Source organism: Buteo buteo, chromosome 3 (genome assembly GCF_964188355.1).
Source record: "Buteo buteo chromosome 3, bButBut1.hap1.1, whole genome shotgun sequence".
NCBI lineage: Eukaryota > Metazoa > Chordata > Aves > Accipitriformes > Accipitridae > Buteo > Buteo buteo.
Genome location: NC_134173.1, coordinates 30,230,390 through 30,250,704, shown reverse-complemented (window position 1 = coordinate 30,250,704; position 20,315 = coordinate 30,230,390).

The window sequence follows — 20,315 nt, the reverse complement described above, 5'->3', positions numbered from 1 at the left end:
CTTGGTAATATGATTATACTCTACTAGTACTATATAATATCAGTAACAGAAGCCATACTTATTCTATTAAATTCCCATAGCATTTCACTCAACTGAGTGAAACAAAAATCCTTTCTTTCAAAAAAAAAGAAACAAAAATGAGAAAAACAGCAACCCCCCTGCAAGATAAATGGCTATATATATATATATTTTATTAAATTTGTGATTACAGTATAGCAGGTTTGTAGCTGTCACATTCTCAGATGTAGTTTCTTTTTTGTACTAGTACTGTTCTGTTTTCCGTTCAAATAATATGAAAATTGGATAAAAAATACAGGTTTTTTTATTGATACATTAAAGTCAGGGAATACGTTTATGCTTTGCACAGACATAAAATTGAAGCCCCTTTATTTGAATTCTACATACACATCTTTGAAAACACTTGTAAGAAACCATGATAGTTAATGTTGAAATGTTTATTAAGAAGAAATTAGTTTTCTTCATAACTATTAGAAAGTTTTACATAACACCTGTCTTAATTTTGTAGATTGAAGTGATGAGACCTAAACACTTTCTCAAAAGGAAATTCCATAGCTTAGTAATTCTCTTTGAGCTAAGAAGGTTTTTAAGACCTTTGTCATACACTTCTTAGCTTCATCCCTTTCTACATGTTACATATCTTTGTATGATGTTAACTCTTTTGATGGTTTTAAACAGTCATCATAACATTCTTTATCCTTGTCCAGGCAAACTATTCAGGTAAAAATTTTTTAATTATTTCCTTAAATTGTTCCCTCCTGATTGCAGTTAAAAAAAAAAAAGAACAAACAAAAATCCCCCTACTTCAGGTGTTTTCAAGTAGCACATTGGAGAACAATTGTTTTAAACTGAATTACAAAATAGGCATTATGTTATCATACTAGTTTACTGTCCAGTTTAATCTCAAAGCTTCTGTTACTATTTCTGATTTCAGAGTAGATTTCAGAATACTAACAGTGTATTTTTCAGATTATTTTTGCAGATGTTCTATTATTATAATTAGTTTTTTTCACTATCTTTAGCTTGTTTACAAACCAATTTGAATTGCTTTTTCTAATTAAGTATTTGCATAATAACAAAAACTTTATTAAAACCATTTCTAAATTACTACAATTCCTTCTTTTATTTATATTCTTTAAATTTGAGTACATTTTGTCTACCCTGATTGCTCATTAAACCCACGATTTTATTAAACACAAAAAGCAAATTGCTGAGCACTAAAAACCAAATTCCATTAAAATGAATAAAACTGATGTATCTAAATCACATCTGTTGGGATTTCATGAGCTGTGTTTTAGCAGTTGTCTGACTTTAATATTATAAACACAAAAATGTAATCAGGCCATGCAGAAGTGATATGCTAAAAATTTTCCTTAAATTTACTTTTCCATTTCTTAGGATTCAAATCTAAACAGCCTGGGTTTTTTTCAATTTTCTACCTTTATAAGTTATTTGATGTAATTTACTCTTTCTTAGCCTGTCTGTCTGTGTCTGTCTGCTTTTTTTTTTGTGGGGGGAGGTGGAATAATAGTGTGTAGTTTTCTACTACACTGCCTTAAGTTTATTTTGACAGTTCTTTGCAGGTTGTCGAGGTTTAACCCCAGCCAGCAACTAAGCACCACACAGCAGCTCACTCACTCACCCCCCCACCCAGTGGGATGGGGGAGAAAATCAGGAAAAGAAGTAAAACTCGTAGGTTGAGATAAGAACAGTTTAATAGAACAGAAAAGAAGAAACTAATAATGATAATGATAACACTAATAAAATGACAACAGCAATAACAAAAGGATTGGAATATACAAATGATGCGCAGGGCAATTGCTCATCACCCGCTGACCAACACCCAGCCAGTCCCCGAGCGGCGATTCGCCGCCCCCACTCCCAGTTCCTAAACTAGATGGGACGTCCCACGGTATGGAATACACCGTTGGCCAGTTTGGGTCAGCTGCCCTGGCTGTGTCCTGTGCCAACTTCTTGTGCCCCTCCAGCTTTCTCGCTGGCTGGGCATGAGAAGCTGAAAAATCCTTGACTTTAGTCTAAACACTGCTTGGCAACAACTGAAAACATCAGTGTTATCAACATTCTTCACATACTGAACTCAAAACACAGCACCGTACCAGCTACTAGGAAGACAGTTAACTCTATCCCAGCTGAAACTAGGACAGAGATACACAAGTTGACTCTAAAAACTGTACAGGCACTGATAAAAATAATACTACCACGGTTTTATTTTGGCTATATTATTACTCTTTATGCCAACAACATGTAGCAATCACAACAGTGTTTAAAACACTGATATCACATAACGTGGTCCACATCTTCAAATAGCTTCATGTGTGCATTGTGGATCATTCTCGGCAAACTAATTGCCAAAAGAACAAGAAAGTTACACAGAAGCTCATTTTATGTAACTTAGCTACTTTTTAAAGGGGAATTGTTTAGATTCCCTCTATAATTGATGGAGAGCGCCAGGTAACTTCAGATGGCAACTAATTCCATCTTAAAAATTTTCTGAAGTAAGTAGACAAGTTTTATTGGGAATGACCAATAAAATGCTGGATTCACTACAGAGAAAGCCTAGATAAAAAGGTCAAACAAAACACCTTTTAACAACCAGACCTGGGTAATATAATTGTATTTGCATGATTTCTTTCTTTCACAATGAAATTTTTGTGTTTGTTCAGATGACAGCTGGTTGTTGGTTTTTTTTCCCCCAACAATAGTCGCTACATATTAATTTCATTAATTATGCCATATTTTTCTTAGAGACAGCATTAAACAAGTGCTTGAAACCAAAACTTGCATGGCTGGTACTAGAAATCTAGAAATGTAAATCTATATATTTGCATTTGTGTCCAATTTCTGCACTTTCTAAGTCCTTTAAGAATTCTTGCTTTCTACTTAAAACACTCCCTAAAAGAGTGGTTTTTTTAGAACTAAGATAAGAAGGATTTTAACCCAATGATCAATGGTTATGACCAAGAAAAACAACAAAGGCGGGTGAAAAAATTTAGAACCACCACCCCAGTGGGGTACTGTCTGCAAATGTCAACTCCAATCAAACTTTAACTTTTAAATTTTTTAAATGCATATTTTGATAAATGATCAGTTGACTTATGCTGACATCTAAGGTTGTTATTACAGTGAATATATCACTATATTAAATCATCTTGATAGAAGTAGGAGTCAGTCAACAGTAGAAGTATCCTTTTTGCTTTCATATGTTGTTCTGAAAGAAACCTCTCCCAGCATTTGAAGTAGATTCATCTCCTAGATCCACAAATTTTATCAGGTTGATGAGAAATGGGACTATTTCTCACTATTTGTATGTTTGGTGTGGTGAAATCCTGTAAACAAACAGCTTCACACAAAATGGTTTGGAATGGAATGAAAATTTTTGAATTATACTTTTGGACCTATTTTCAGATTTGTAAAACTGTCTAAGTTTTTTCTACACATAAGCCCCCAGAAAATTCTGAAAAGGCAGAGCTCTTGTGTTTTCTATTGAAGTCCATAACAACTGCAACTTTTCAATATCTCTTTGGATATTTTGTAAGATTACATGCAGCATAGGATGCATAAAGCACAAAGCTAAATAATAAGTCTACTTCTAAGTTCCTAGACATTTTTAAGCTTCCTCTGTATAAGTTTACACAAAACTATACTAGTTAAAAATTTAGTAATGAACTTTGTGCATTAAACTTTTGCACAGTCAATGAAGTATTCAAAACTATAAAGCTCTTCAAGACATGTATGCTATGATCTATCATTTACAGATGAAGATATAGAAACTGTTTGTTTTTTCCAGGTATAGAGAGCAATATATGCTGGTAGGGCTGGGATTTTACTGAGCTAGAATGAGGTCCCCTAAAAAAAAGGAAGTGGAAATGGAAAAAGAAGTGGAAAAGGAAAAGGAAAAAAGAAAAAAAAAAAGAAATAGAAATTAATAAAAAGTAAAAATAAAAATAAAATGGAAAATAAAAAGGAAAAGAAAAAAGGAAAGAAAATGGAGAAGAAAAAGGAAAATGAAAAGGAAAAATTAAAAAAAAAAGAAAAAGAAAAAGAAAAAGAGGAAGTATTTAATTCCAATGGCTATTAAAGCCTGAATGCAAACAGTATTTGATCTAAAGTCTATCAGTGTCAGCTTTTGAGCTAAGAGTAGATGATGCTTTTGGCTTTTGAATGAAGGGTCATCAATATCACCAATAACAGATAATAAACTAAAAAAAGAAAAAAAAGAGTACAGGAGTTTGCTTGCCCTATTTAGGCGATGCTCTCTTTGCTTTCTAAATGACTGCTCGTGTACCAAAATTATTGCTGATAAAATAATTTTTTTTTCTAATACTAGAAAGTACATCATGCAATCTCACATTTATTTTAAAATTTTAAATGCAGTTTTAAACTTTAAAAGTTCGCCACTGATTTTAAAAAGCTATGATATGTACTTTTTCATTGTCTAAAAGATCTCTCAGACTGTCCACTTCATCACAGATTGCATCTTCATTCCCGAATGGCGTAAAGCAGCTTTTAGAAGTTACATTGCCATATCTTGTATAACTTAAATTTTCTCATATGTCAATTCAGCAAGAACTATGCAAATGATAAAATTAAATGTGACATACTTTGTGTCAAGATCTTTGTGGAAAAGGAAATAAACCAATTTTCTTATTTGACTGCTTTATTTGCTAATTATTCCCTCCTATACCTTATTGTTACGTAAAAGTATCCATGCTTAGGCAGCAGGACTTGAAAGGTTTCCATCATATATAAAGACATTTTAGACAGGTTACAGTTCCATAAGCTGCAAATCTTTATTGATTATTTCTCAGGAAGATCTAAGTAACTATTGAACACCACTTCTTAAGTCTGTCCTCAGAAGACTAAGCTAGTTTCCTTCTTTTACAGGCATCAAAAGTAATTTTAAAAACCCCAAACCTAAGCAGTTAAATGGGTTTATTAAAGATTTATTTTAATTCTCTTTGTTTTTATTTTTTCTCTCATCCAGTTTCCTTTTCTATAGTACTAATTTTTAAATAGACAAAGACAATAACAAGGTGTTGGGAATTTTACAGATTCAGTATTGATAACAAAGATGTCTTTTTTTGCCTACAGCCCTTCTCTCTAGAGACTGCTTTGAGGTAGACCTTCCTGGTCTCAGCTACCCAGAGCAGTCTAGCCTTTTTCATTCTCCATCCTCTCTGATGATGCTTTGCCTGCCAGACACACTCGGGGACTTGCAGCCCTCAGCCTTCCTCACTTTAGAATAAAAAGGAGGCTGTTTTTTGAATAAGGCTGGCTAGGCTTGGTCAGGCCCTTAGGGAAACAAGTTGTTGCAAACTTTACAGATTATACTGCAGATATGGTGTAACTGAAATCAGATTTTCATGCCTTATAGTTGCTTACTATCTCTTACACAAGATACATAAATATTACATGCACAGTGACTAACAGAAGCAATCAGATTGGATCTGGAACAGTGTTGCATTAATATAGGATTCTGTTATCCTTAAGTATCTCAAATACTATTCTAGCATCAATAGCATTCTCTAAGATAAAAGTTACTACTCAAAATGAATAGCAACTGGCAGTAGAATCTGTCACTTACTGTCTATATAGCTTATGAACTTGAAGTACATCGACTTTGCTTTTGATCTAGAAGATCATCAAAGGGAGAGAACAAATCAGGGATGCTTTATCACTTCAATCTTTCTTTTATAATGTTTTATAAATAAATGGACTCTCACATCATATTATCCTAAGCTAACCCACCAGTCGATGCAGTTTCATGTTGTTCTGGTATTCCAGAAGGAGGTGGCAGCATATGTTACTCTCTGAACCTCTGTACTTACCTAGGTACTAACAGAAAATTAGTGTAAAACTGATGCCAGTGCAAACTGAAGCAATACCTCCATATCACTTCAGACTAATGCTGAGAAGAAGTAGCAGGAAAGTGCCATGGGAGTTATGGAGATTGCTTCCTCAATGGTCCAAGTGAGACTGCACCATGGTAGAGATAGTGGCCTGGAGTGACACTCTCATTCCTGCTTATGGCTTGTGCCAAAGTCAAAATGTAGCCTCTCTGTTGTTGAACATTTTTGCCCTAGTCACCGTACTGCACTTATACTAAAACTTCAGATACTCTAGAGAATCTCCTGAACAGAATCTGCTCTTGAATTTGCCTTTGATTTGCAATGGTATTACATGCTAAAACCTCCATCTCTGTTCAAATCAATTAACAAAACAAACAAAGAAAAAACAAAACAAATGCCTCTGTAGCAACCTCTTCGTGAGAAAAATTCTCATTCTTCATAGCATGAGACTGTGGAAAGAATAAGCTATAATTAATCATAGATGTTGCACATAGAGTTACTGTAGTATTTGCTGGCTTTGTGCTCTTTGAATTATGAATTAAGAAGTTTTTTTCAGTATAGAAGAATGCTAGACAAAGCTAAAATTAGCACAACATGCATAAACAGACAAGAATAATGGACGAAGTGTTGGAGGAAAAAATAATCTAGTATTAGAAAAAGAAGAAAACAACTCAAGTCTTATCTTTAAATTAATTTGAACCAAAGGTTTCTGAATCTTGAAACAATTAACCAAGTATGTTTCTTGATCATTTTAATTTCAAACTTTTGGTGAAGAATAGAAATAAAAGTACTAAAACCCCATAATCTCACCTATTCCAGTGGCTCTTACAAGTGGATCAGAGAGTATTACTTAGATGTAATATTTTTCTCGTAGCAATTAAGCACCCAAGATCCTTGGCTCATAGAAAGAAAAACTGTCTCAAAATTTGTGTATTGAACAATCCTTTCATTTTTTTTCCCTAGAACAAGGTAAAGTAATATCTCAAAACCAGACGTCCCAATGAAGTAAACTGGTTCCGAGATCAATGTCCTTTTGCCTTTATAATGCAGGGGTAATCCCACAAATGAAATAGGTGCCTAACTCCCACTGAAATCACTGAGAGTGAGGCACTAAAGTAGCATTGTGTGCCTTATTATATTATTTTATTTTAGAATTTCAACAGTAGTTAGGTTTGTTTGTTTCCTTGATGCTGGCATAAATAGGAGAGAAACCTATGCTTAAAAGATTGACATATTCTTTTCTTGCTTGGTGATTGTGATAATTAGAAAAGAATTGATGAGACTGGCTTCATTTAAATAACATGTAGATTATGAATCACATCAACTATAATGTATTTAATCAGATTTCTGGACCTATATGATTTCATTGCTTCAAATAATCTTATTAATTCTTTCACAACAAACAACGGCTAAGGCCCAGTTATATAGACATGCCATAAGAGTAATTTTTAAAAGGTCATTTATGTTCAGCAGTCTGAGCATGCTATAAGGTTATTCTTGTTAAATCTATAGACAAACCAACATGTAGTAGCAAATCTCTGGTTAAAACCAACATATTGATAACTTAATTTGAAAACAGATGAACACATTTCTTGCATTTCTTTACAGAAGTCTCTTAAAAAAAAATCCACATTAAAAAAATAAAAAGAATGAAAAGAAAGTATGTATGCAATTATTGACCTCTGGGAACTAAATTTTGAATTTCAAAAGGATGACAGCTGAAATTTTTTTATTGTAGTGGAACCATTTGAAAAAAATCCATGAAATCCTTTCATACAAAATGCCTTTTCTCATTCAGTGTGATCATGTTTGATTATGTACATGTTACTGAAAAAAGCAGTTGTATTTTGCAAGAGGGATTAAAAAGGGGAAATAACTTTTAAAAACCCATATTTTTCTCAGGCAAATAATTCAACACTGGAAATTGGATAAAGTGTAGCAATACCCAATTTCATGTTCTTTTAAACATCAAGGACGTAGTTTAGAATTCAGGTAAGTTTCTTTACTGAATGTCTTTTGTATAGAACCACTACTGCAGCAAAGTAGCTCAAGGAAAAAAATCAGAAAATTTCCTGCCTCAAAGTTCACTGAAGACATCTTTCACTATGAGGCAGACATTGTCATTACAGATTAATAGGAACAGATTTGTCTTTAAAATTTGAACGCTCGGTGCTGCAAAGTACAAATCTTCCAATACCTGGTACAAAAATATCTTGCTAATGCAGTATTTATTCTTTTCTTGCTCTGTAGATGTTTCCTCCCTGTTTATAGAAAACTGTTCCTCCCAGTACAAATGGTACCAAATGACACTATAAAGACATTTTTTTCTTGCCCTGACAATCCCATTTTTTAATTTTCCTATTAGCAGCAGTAGTAGAAGATTTTTTGATGATTTCTCATATTTATTGTCTGCATCTTCATTTTATAAAGGTATAATATCCATTAATTACATTGTCATAGGACCTTATTTTCATTGTGCAGTAAGCGTTTTTTCACTTCTGTGACTTCTGAGGTATGGTGGCTGTTCTGGTGAATGACCTGAGAGTTAAATGGTGATACAATATTAATCATTATGAGACGTAAGCTTGGGAATTCATAAATTCACAGGAGAAGACTGTTTTCAGGACAATTTACTATTCAGACGTCATGTTCACACTGTAAATGATTGTAATTACATGCTGTGACAGTAAGACATTCATAATACAGTACAGAAATGAAGTCATATTTTTAGTTCATTATTTAGGACAGCAATTCACAACCAGACATGGAAATAGGACATAGGAAGCAATTTTACTATTCACTGCAAGTTAGCAAAGGAGAAAAGTAATTCCATAAGGTTTCTGACCTTCCTCTTGGAAAATCTGTTAGTTTAGTCAAAAGTCTTTTTAAGAAGTCTTTATCATCCTAATAGTATTATTGATGCTTATAGACTACTTGTAGACTACTAGTATTCCAGACAAATATTCTAATAGTATGGGATCATAGTCAGGGACCTGAAAAATGTATGCCTCCTTTAATCCTGGCATGTTTGAGAAATTTTTCATCTTTCCTAACAGGATACATCTTCTATTTATTAGGACTTATTGCATAGATCCAGATTAATAAGCACAGACTCTCCTTTTGTGTTGTGGTAAATTACATTGATTTGTCAGGCATATAGAAAAACAAATTTTTGGATTTTAGGTGATGATCACCTTTCCCCTAATACAGGCTATTATTTTGAACAGTATAATGATTAATTGCACCTGCTATGTTTTGTTTCTAAGGCTGGCTGCTCTGCCAAGTTTTGCTGAGGCACAGAAAAACATTCCTTACATTGTGAGATCTCTAACAACACAACTTACATGTTTTCTAAGAGCACAATTTTAATAGTTAAAATTTTATTTATAAAATGCTAATTATTTAATGGGCAGGTCACAGAATGCAGCAATGCCTAAGCTGATCAAATGCTGCAGTCTAGATATTTTTACAGAATACAGGCATCAGAATCTAGGATGAATGACCAAGGAAAGCACCTGTGGACTACAGTAGAAACTTTGTATTAAGAGAGAAAGGCCAAGGTAAACAGGAATCCATATGAGTACACAGGTTATCAAATAACAAATGTGTCATAGTTATACAGTGGAGATATCATAATGGGACAATATGAAGGGAATGACCTCTATTGCCACACCTCAGAGGTGTCCCAAATCTAACAGATGCTACTAAAGGTTACGGAGGGTAGTAGGCCCAAAATCACGTAGAGAATAAGGATTGAAAAGAATTGGATTCTCATGTAGATAATAGGGTTTGAAAAGAATTCCACAGCCACAGGGATGTCTCTCTTATTTAATTTCACCTTCACTGAAGGTAACCAGCATGGGAAGAACCAGAAAAAGTCAGACAAGTTTCCACAGTTTTGAGGGTCTTTTTGAGAAGTTAAAGCATACATTTGGGAAATACACCAAGAGCTCTGTGTGGGATGCTGGGAGAGGTGCTACTGTAAGGAATGTAGAGGGAAAGGAGAAGTACCTCTGTAGATGCAGACAACTTACCTCCAGAAATCCCTTCCTATCTCAAACCTCTAAATATTTTCTTTGCTCTGGACATAGTGTGTTGATACCATAATAGAGATTAGTTGGTCCATGCCAGCTGAGTGTCTCCCAGATAATTCTCAGATACACTTTGAGAGATAAAGTGTTCAGGGGATCTATCCTTTCCCATAGGCTGTTTGCCTCCAGCCCCCATTTTGGAGGCTGAGGAATTAGCTTAGATGAGGGCCATTTAATACCAGTTGGCTTTAATTTCTGGGAATGTTCCCAGGAGTGTTTAAGTTGCCAAAATAGGCAGAAGCTAAAATAATGAGTGAATACTCAAACTACAGTGACAAAACTGGGAAATGGCAGTAATAGGTTGCATTCATCAAAAGTCTAGATATTCACGCAAGTCACAGGGAAATTTTTCAGTGGAACACAGGCTGCTAAATTGTCTTTCAGAAGCCAGTCAAAAATGCTTTTCACTGTACATCAGTCACCTTGGTTTTAGGTTATTTAGGACAGGGACATTTCTCTTGCATTTATTATTTATTACTTTCAGCAAACTTTTGGTACTTCATAATAAACAATTAGATTTTCATAGGATAGAAATTGAATGCTTGTTGCTGCTGTGGTCAATTTGCACTCTATTAATTCTTTTCTGACCCAAGACCCTTCAATTTAGTAGAAAGAATTTAGATTCCTTTTGCTAGGTTTACAGTAGGCCTCCTATAATGCTCCTGAAAAAAATACGAAGTAGAACAGATATTGCCTTAGCAAAGTCATGTTCATCCTTAACACAGTTCTCAGAAGACACTCAAAAACTTTCAGACATGGTATTCCTGTTCTTACCACCTTGATAGACAAGCTGCAGTATCTTCGTTACGATATCTTCTCTTTTTCTACTACTCACTTACTGCTCTGAATTGTATCACAACTCTGTCAGGGCAGTATGAATTCTTGAGTGTCTGTAGAAGGTCTCCATACCAGGAACTTTTTGTTCTGTCTCTGCTAGGCTGATGAGCCTTCCTTCCAGAGGCTTTATGTTTAGATCTATTTCAAGAAGGTTGTTGTGGTATAATAGCATTATTTAGATTTTATGAATCAATGTTGATCTGTGGAAAGCCAGCTGGCCACCCAGAATTGGTTTCTCTTATCCAGCTGAAAAACTGAATTAAATGTCCCTAAATCTTCCTTTCCATATAAAATTGCTCCCTTTACTCCAACCATGAATGTTGAAAAGCTGTGAATTGGTAGAATATGTGATTTGTGGCATCAATAAGGCAATCTCTCTGTTCAGATGTGTTCTTTCTCTTGAAAAAATTGAGGATGCATATTAAGGGAAAAAGTAACAAGCTTGTGTTAATGATTGAGGGAAAACAATTCAGAGGCAAAGCATGAGGATCAACACTAGAATACATTTGAATAACATGGAGCATAATAGATAGCCCTGGAGTAAACACAAGGCTGTATTTCACTCAAGAACTCAGCTGCAGTCATAAAATGTGAGAGGTTTATGAATGGCATCAGAGCCTCAGGAATTAATTCAGCCGTGTACTCACAGCAATACCATATGTTGTTATTTATAATACCCACTTTATAATTACTACTCTTAAACAATTTAATATTTGTAGTTGTAATATTTCAAAGATTAAATCATTAACTTGAAAAGTTGCACCTTCCTTTAGGTAAGATCTCTAAACCCGTACTCAATTCCTTATCAAATAAGATATTTAGGGGGACTATATTTGATACAAACTGACTCTTGCTGAATAACTTTTAACACCACAATAAACTATTCTCTTTAATAAGGCTGTGGAGTGCAGTGTTACTAAATGTAAGACCTATGGTCTTGTTTTTTACTTGGGAAGTTGTAGATTTATATTGGGCCCATTTGATAGTTATACAGTGTAAGAAGGTAATTAAATGAAAAGTATTTGTACTGCAATGTATTGCTTTTGTGAAATTAAAGGTCTTGAATAACTACCTATGGTCTGCATTTGAAATGGACACAATCAAAATACTCCAAAGAAATAATTCAAATCAAAAATTCATATATTTGAACAATCTCTTCCTGATTTCTACAGATTATCTAAAACAATCCCTGAAGACCATACTATTCTTAGAAGTTAACCGTGATTTTTCTTGCCATGATAATATCCTTCATCACACTTATTCTTGTCCTCTTCCTATATATATAACATCTTGGCAGTACAACAAGCATAAGAAATCAAACATGAGTAGGGGAAAAGCATTCCTGCTCTCTGAAACAGCTTGCAGACAGGCTATTTGAGTGCAACTGAAAAACAACTGCATGGAATCAGAACAATCTCACAGAAACCTTCCTGACACATCCACCCCCATGTCTATCTTGTTTTTCTCCTTTTTCTTTTTCTTTTTTCTTTGCCTTTCTTTTATTTTTTTTTCTCCTGTGTACCTTGTACTCAGATAAAAATGAATGCAAACAAAGGCCTTCAATCAGTAGATATTAGTTATGAAAGGGCTTCTTGTCACTCAAATTCAAAGTCTCTATTATTGGAACATATACAAAAATTCTTCTTATAGAAGACCCTGCATAGCTTGCCTAAGTCATGTCCTTGTATCTCACAAGTTTCAGTCCCACTGTATTAGTGAAAACTTTATGCTACAGAATATTAGGTATTCTTGTTATGCTTTGATCCTTGTTAATATGGCATACTGAGAATAAGAGATAGAATGAAGCAAGGTAAGGAGGATATTAAACGCAATTCAATCCAGTTCAGATCTGGGGCCACCTAAACCATGAGCTGAATAATCCCTAGTAGAGTCCTTTCAAGCATCTTTATGGAGAGATTGATCAAGGTTCAGGCATCCAGGGTCATCAGGTCCTGCTCCAGTTTGTCAAATTTTTGCAAAATATAACTAACTTCCTGTGTATATTTACTGAGACTGAAAGAATTTCTCTTTTCATCATGGTCATAGGAAAAAAAAAAATCAAGGAAGCAAAAATATTCCAGTCTTGATTGCACTGACCTTTTGACGAATAGTGTTAAGTGATTATTTTCACTTGTTCTTTTAGAGCTCCAGTTTGACACTTGCATTTATTGTGACTATTTTCAGTGAAACTTTCAGTGCAAGAGAATTACTTGGAGAAAAATGCTGCAGCAAAATTGTCAAGATTTAAGCCTGATTTCCAGAACTTTTTCCACTATCATTTAATAGGCATTTGTGTGGGGTTTATTGATAAGTAGTATAGAATTTTGTTATATATGAGCAAAAGCAAAGCTGAGCTCCCAAAGCTTATAAATTATGATTCTGATCTGGGAAATACTGAAAATCAGATAAGCTGTATTAGTTATACAATGCCTACTTAAGAAAATGCTTTATTTTCCTTTAATTTCCACATTTTAGGTTAAGTTCAATGCAGACATCCTCTTCCTGGTAAAGCATGCCAAGCTTATGAAGCCAAATGTTTCTTAGACCACTCAAGGAAACTCACTGTGATTCTCACCTCCCCTCAGACCTCTAATATTAATTAATGCAAGAAGGAATACAAATAGTTCTCATTCCTTCTCCCCATTACACCATTGTTTGTCACTTCTCCTTTCAGAGATGATCATGTTGCTCTGGCAAATCAGGTAACATATGTTTGTCTACTCTGTTAGACTTAATTTATATGTAATATATATTACACATAAACCTATGGAGATCTTCATCCTGCTACCTTCATATTTGTCCTGGTTTCAGCTGGGATAGAGTTAACTGTCTTCCTAGTAGCTGGTATGGTGCTATGTTTTGAGTTCAGTATGTGAAGAATGTTGATAACACTGATGTTTTCAGTTGTTGCCAAGCAGTGTTTAGACTAAAGTCAAGGATTTTTCAGCTTCTCATGCCCAGCCAGCGAGAAAGCTGGAGGGGCACAAGAAGTTGGCACAGGACACAGCCAGGGCAGCTGACCCAAACTGGCCAACGGTGTATTCCATACCATGGGACGTCCCATCTAGTATAGGAACTGGGGAGTGGGGGCAGGGTATCACCACTCGGGGACTGGCTGGGTGTTGGTCAGCAGGTGGTGAGCAATTGCCCTGCACATCATTTGTACATTCCAATCCTTTTGTTATTGCTGTTGTCATTTTATTAGTGTTATCATTATCATTATTAGTTTCTTCTTTTCTGTTCTATTAAACTGTTCTTATCTCAACCTACGAGTTTTACTTCTTTTCCTGATTTTCTCCCCCATCCCACTGGGTGGGGGGGTGAGTGAGTGAGCTGCTGTGTGGTGCTTAGTTGCTAGCTGGGGTTAAACCACGACAATATTTTATGCCATCAGGTAAAAGGGAAAGGTGCCTGAAGAAGCCATACAAATGAATCTTGATTAAGATCTGACAAGATAATGTTACCTTTGTGACAGACAGATTTACAAGACCAAAAATCCAAACCTCTTTTCAAGGTATACGGCAATAATAATGTGCTTCCTTTTTAATTTAATAATTCGTCCATCTTTATAAGAAGGAAACAATGTAATTCTCAATTGGAATAACTTATACTATAAATTTGAATTTAACCACTGGAGTTATGTACATAAAAGAAAGCCAAAAGGTGGCAAATGAAAATTGGAGCTTAGTCTTAACTGAGCACAACTTATCAATTGACTGAAACCTAAAAGTGCAAATATAAAGTACTTCAACAATTTATGAAGGTCCTAAAGGGGTTCTCAGGTCCTACAGGGCAGAAGCAATGCATTTTATTAGAGGAAACACAAACTTTTGCTAGCTTTGCAAACTTCCTACTCTTGGGAAACACTGTCCTCTAGGCCTGCTTTTTAAGAACAGGGAAGTCCCATGAGAGTAGTGCCTTAGACAGAGATACAGTAAAAATAATGCCCACTCTTTATTCTGCAAAGGAAGAGGTTAATGGCTTTAATAATAAAGAACAGGTAGAAAAGTCATTGATGTGATACCATTTTTAAACTACTATTTTTTGATGTATCATGGAGTCACAGAATGGTTGAAGGACCTCTAGAGGTCTTCTAGATAAACTGTATAGTGAAGGGATAACCGAGATCATTCTAACCAAGGTAACTTGGACATACAGACTCAAGTACAGCCATGTCAATTGACACATCAAGCGAGGCATGGGGTCTTGTGTGATTTCCAGTGACTGAGCTAGATTTTTCAAATAAAAGCTTGGGTTTTGCTAAAGGATTTCCAACACCTTTAGTTTGCTAGTCATGCAGATCTGTATTTAATTCTGTAACATGAGATTTAAAAACATGATCATTTCTGGACAAAGATTTACAGGATAGTCTAGGTAAAAAGTGGTGGAGAGAGGAAGCAGCCCTAAGGGGATTTAGACCTTCTTCAGCTTCAGTTCACATTGCCATGACATGGTATATTTGCAGCTACACAGCCCCAGCATTTGGACTGGACAATGCTTGCCCCTAGATAAAAAAAATCCAAGAGGAATTTCCAGCAGAAATTTATGTCCTTACAAAACAACAGTACACTGCAAGTAGCTCATTAATTGAAAATATGAGGCATGTGGGCACCATAGACCACTTGGAGGTGAATTATTTTGTAGTTTTTATCCACCTTCTGGTTCTGTAATTATGAACACAAGAGTTGACACATCTACTAATTGGTATCTTCTATCAGGTAGTTGTCAGTACTGGAAACTTCAGAGAAAGAAGTTCTTCTACATCAAGCTGTGAGACAACTTCCTCCCTCTAAGAGATCTCATCTTCCCATCTACCTCTGATGGGAGTTGGTTGAAGCCTGAAGCTCTAATGCTTCTTCCATAAAAATTAATGTTTTGTTAAATTAATTAAGTGCGGGTACCCGGATTAATGCCTTTCCTTTTTTCTGAGACCTGCTAAATTCTTCCCATCGATATCTTAATTTGGCAGCGAGTTCTGCAAATTGATTATACATTTTGGCACTAGGTATTTCTTTTTATGCATTACCAGGCAGCAGCAAGAGCAGGGCTGCTCCTTGTGGGAAGGGGAGCCGGGAGCCAAGGGTGGCCGCCAATGTGGGCCAGGCAGGGGAGAGGAGGGTTGGTCATTGGGGGAGGCCCATGAGCTCGCCCCAGTATCTGGCTGTGAACCGAGGCACCTGCTCATTAATGATGCTGTCAGGAGGGCTGTAGCATCAAAACGTGTGCTGCAAAAAAAGTTGGGCAGTCTGTGGAGCTGTTGGCAACTTCTCGGGGAGGACGATGTGAGCCAGGGTAGTGAAAAGGCCCACACTCACCGGGATGGCAGTGTTCCCCGATGAGGCGGGCAGGTCTACCCTTGAATCTATAGACACAAGGTGCGGCAGCCCATCAGGAGCAGGGAGCCAGGGCCGCAGTGGGCACAGGGGACATGCAGGCAGCCAGCAGGGCTGGGTTCTGTCTTTACGTGCTGACCGCCCCACAGGGGCTCGATGGCCATGGGGGGCTTCATGGGGTTGCCTTGTTGCCATGACTCATGAGCTTGTCCCCGAGCTCCAGGTAGCCTGAGGTGGCTGTCAGGGTGCCCTGTGGGCAGGCAACTCCCTCAGGGATGGGACCAGGAGCTGAGGGTGGCTTCAGCTCGGTGGGGTGCTGGCCCACAGTGGGGGTGAACAGGGCAGGGCAGGGTGGTAACAGCTCTGGACCCCACTGGTCCCATGAGCAACAGGGAACTCAAGGCAGTAGGTCTGGATCAGCCCAGGAGTTAAAAGTAGCGATCCAGCAACACGGGCAATGGGGATGTCACTGGGCCAGGGCTGACACTGATGGCTCTGGGTCCAGCTTAAATGGGGTCCTGGGCCATGGAAAGCATAGTGGGAGGCACTCAGGAGGCTGGGCAGGGTCATGAGGGCCTGTTAGTGCGCTCAAGTCCCTAAGAGTCGCTTTTAATTTCCCCTCATTTTAATTTCATTGAGTGGACTCTTGTCTTGTGCTCTGAGACATAGAAAAGAGTAATTTCCAATCACACGACTCTGTCTTTTAGACACTTCCTGAAGTACTTCAGATACTTTGATCATGTCCTTTCTTCTTATTTCCAAAGTAAACAGTCCTAATCTTCTCAATCTCTCTTAATCTCTGAGATGCCCTTGATGATTCATCACTCCTCTGCAAGCTGTCTCTGCCTCTGCCTCCACAATACTTTTTCTAAGACAAGGTGACCAGTACTGTACCAGGATAAGCCTACAGCACCCACTGATTTATAGAAAGACAATATAATGTTATTTATATATTAAGTTTCTTATGCCTCCTCTAATGTAATGCCTCGTTAGCTTTTCTGAATAGCTGCTGAGTGGCACTGGCACTGGCACTTTGAGCTCTGTTGTTAATCTGAGGTCCCTTTGCTGTGTTGCCATAGATGTTAGGTGGTATGATGTTGGCGTTAGATGTTGCTATATAGATGCTAGGATTGCTTTGTTGCTACAGATATTGTAAGACGTAGAAATGGTTTATTTCAAGTGCACACTTATTTATATGTATTGGCATTGAAATGCATTTGCTGTAACATTGTCCTTTCAGGGCCACTGCACAAATGTGCTGCCACAGCATATGTGAATACACGTGCCAAGTTAGCTGATGTCAGTGTGGGGACCAGAGGTCCTCTGCTCTTCTTCTGGTAGTCCACCTGTGCCTGCTTTTCTTCTGGGACACAAGCGTCTGCCTCGGGGAGAAGTCGTGATGCATCCACCCACTCTGGATACAGAGCAGGAGTCATGGGGTAATCACAACAATATCCTTGGGAGTAGTGAATGGAGCAGGACTCACACTTTTAAAACACAAGGACACTCTAACACACATCTAGGACAATTACACCAGTTAATCTCACTCCCTTCAGATTGGAGCAAGTTGATCTTCCATCCTCCGCTACCCACAAACTATGTCCCAGGGCAGAGATGAAGAGAAGAAACTAGCTTACTGCGTAACAACAACAACAACAACAATTAATTACATCAGAAGAAGATAGGGCAAGGATCAAGAAACTCAGACATTTTCTCAGGAGATTCATCTGAATTGCCACCTTTTGGGCAAATTCTTCATGGGTGTCTGGAAATTCAGCTAGTATGTATTGGTAACATTTTACACGAAATTTGGTTTTGGAATAGTCTGACTTTACTAGTGAATAGCGGATGTGCTCTGGATCAGCAAGTATCCTTAAATCAAAGGATTCTGGCAACACCCTACCTCTGCATTTTTGGATCCAAAGAGAGTTGGGAAGCATCTGACATCTGCATAAATGAAAATCAAGTGAAAACTGGTAAGCTTTGAATTTTTCATTGTCTGAACAGCAGTATTATTTTTTAGTGTCTGAAAATTTAATGACTTATGGAAAGTTACTTCATATAAAGGCAGTAATTTCTTATCATTACATCAAAATCAAATGGTCCAGGTGAACAAAGATATGAATATAAAAAAATTTATGTATTTTGTGAAAGCCTCTCTGCTCATCTCAGAATCCATCTATATACTCTAGATACATTAAAAGCTGCTATAATTCCTGAGGTCTACCAGTGGAATTAGGCCCCTTAACTCTTCATGAAGATACCAGTGTTTCCACTGTTCTTGAAAAATTTTGTCAGAATTTAATAAGATCCTTTCTGCTTGCTGCAAACTTTATGCAGTAGGATACCACATCCTCTGGTTTTGTATTGTTCACTGGAAAAGAGTCTGAATGAGTCTTTCCAAATATGTGTGTGATTGCCTAAATGAAAACACTCCAGTATAACTATAGTAAATGATTTTTTTTCCACAAATTAATTTTGTCATCCATTGCATTAATTTAATAATGTAATGATAAGCTTCAGACTGTGTACTCATCTTGACAAAGTCCTGTGCTTTTAATTTTTTTACGTCAAAGAAGTTGCAAATGAGAATGTTAGATCTTAAGTTTGAAAATGGATTGTTTTCATTACAAAGCTAGCATTAGTGTTTAATGAGATTGCATACACATGGCTACATATCAGAACATAGCTATAAACATCATAAACCACAACATAATTAGGTGACCTTTCCCCAGACTATTTTCAGTGGCAGAACTGTGACCTTCTTAGATTGTGTTTTGAACTTGTGGCTTACCATTGATTGCAAAATCAGTGCATGTAATGAAAGCAAGTCTTAGGATGCCATAAACTGTTTCACAAGGCAGAGATGACAGCATTTGAAATGTGTTGAAAGCTCTAATGTAAATTATTTAGACTGCTTGCATGATGCAAACCTCTCTGCTTGAAGAGACTAATCAATTCTTTCATTTGATAGGAATTTTAATTGGATACAACAGCCAGGGGTGCAAATATTGTTCAGCTACCTAATTCATTGGCCATTTAATTGAGGCTAGCCTAATGTTTTCATTGTTGCTACATATATTAGAGCAAAAAGACAATATTAAGATGATTTAACTGCAAATCTTGCAACAGGAAAACCTTAAGCCTTAAGCAGTATGTTGAAAATACAGCATGCATATTACAGAGATAATTATATAGTCTTGAAACAGTATGGCATGATGTATACTCCTATCCATCACCAGTGGTAGAACATACCTTCCAATAGTATAAGCAATAAAATAGGCACTTCAAATTGAAGGAAACATCTGCACAAGATGTACTTCATTGATTTGTCAATTGTCTGCTTCTTATTAGTTTCTTAAGCCTTTATACTTAACAAACGTAAGCGTAAATATGTCTTTATTTGGTTCATTTTAACTTCTGGAAATGCTGTTTTCTCTCATAAAAAGACTATAAAGGCCAATCATTTAAAAACCTATCTATACAAATATACAGCAAGCTGTGTTAAACACACATCAAGGTACAATTTTCTGCTGAACTATATCCCAAAACAGTTTTGCAAACAGAGGGCTAGAAATAAGCATTTAAGATAAATTAGGAAAATGTTTCAGTTGTCATTGAAAAGGTGCATGTTTTGAGGTTAATGCACTTAGGAAAAGAAGAGAAATTGTTCAGAAAACAAGACACATGCTGTTGAGTCAAGGTCAGATTTGCCTGGTATGAAATATAGTTTCATGTCATAGAAGCTGAAGTCCTGTCCTTCTTTGCAGCTCGGGAAATTGGGAGTGGTGATTATTCTAACCTAGCTATTATCTCTAGAAATAATGTTTTTGCAGAAGCTAAGTTAATGAGGTAAGGGCTAGTGATCTGCTAATTAAAAATCTAAAAATAGGACTAGTGATAAATGGGGTGTCAAAATATCCTAGCTAAGGAAGAATCTTTAAGTTAGCAGTGATCAATGCACAGCTCTGATTTCATGACACTGCATATTCATTTAATGAACCTCCTCTTTTATCTGTTAATTACTACAACACTCTCTGGATTAAGACCATAACACATTCTTGGGAGAATCTGTGCATTGTCTAGTTCAAGTTTATTTATGAATATTTATTAGTTTGCTAGCATAACAGAATCTTCTTAGTAGCTGACACATTACCTCACACTAA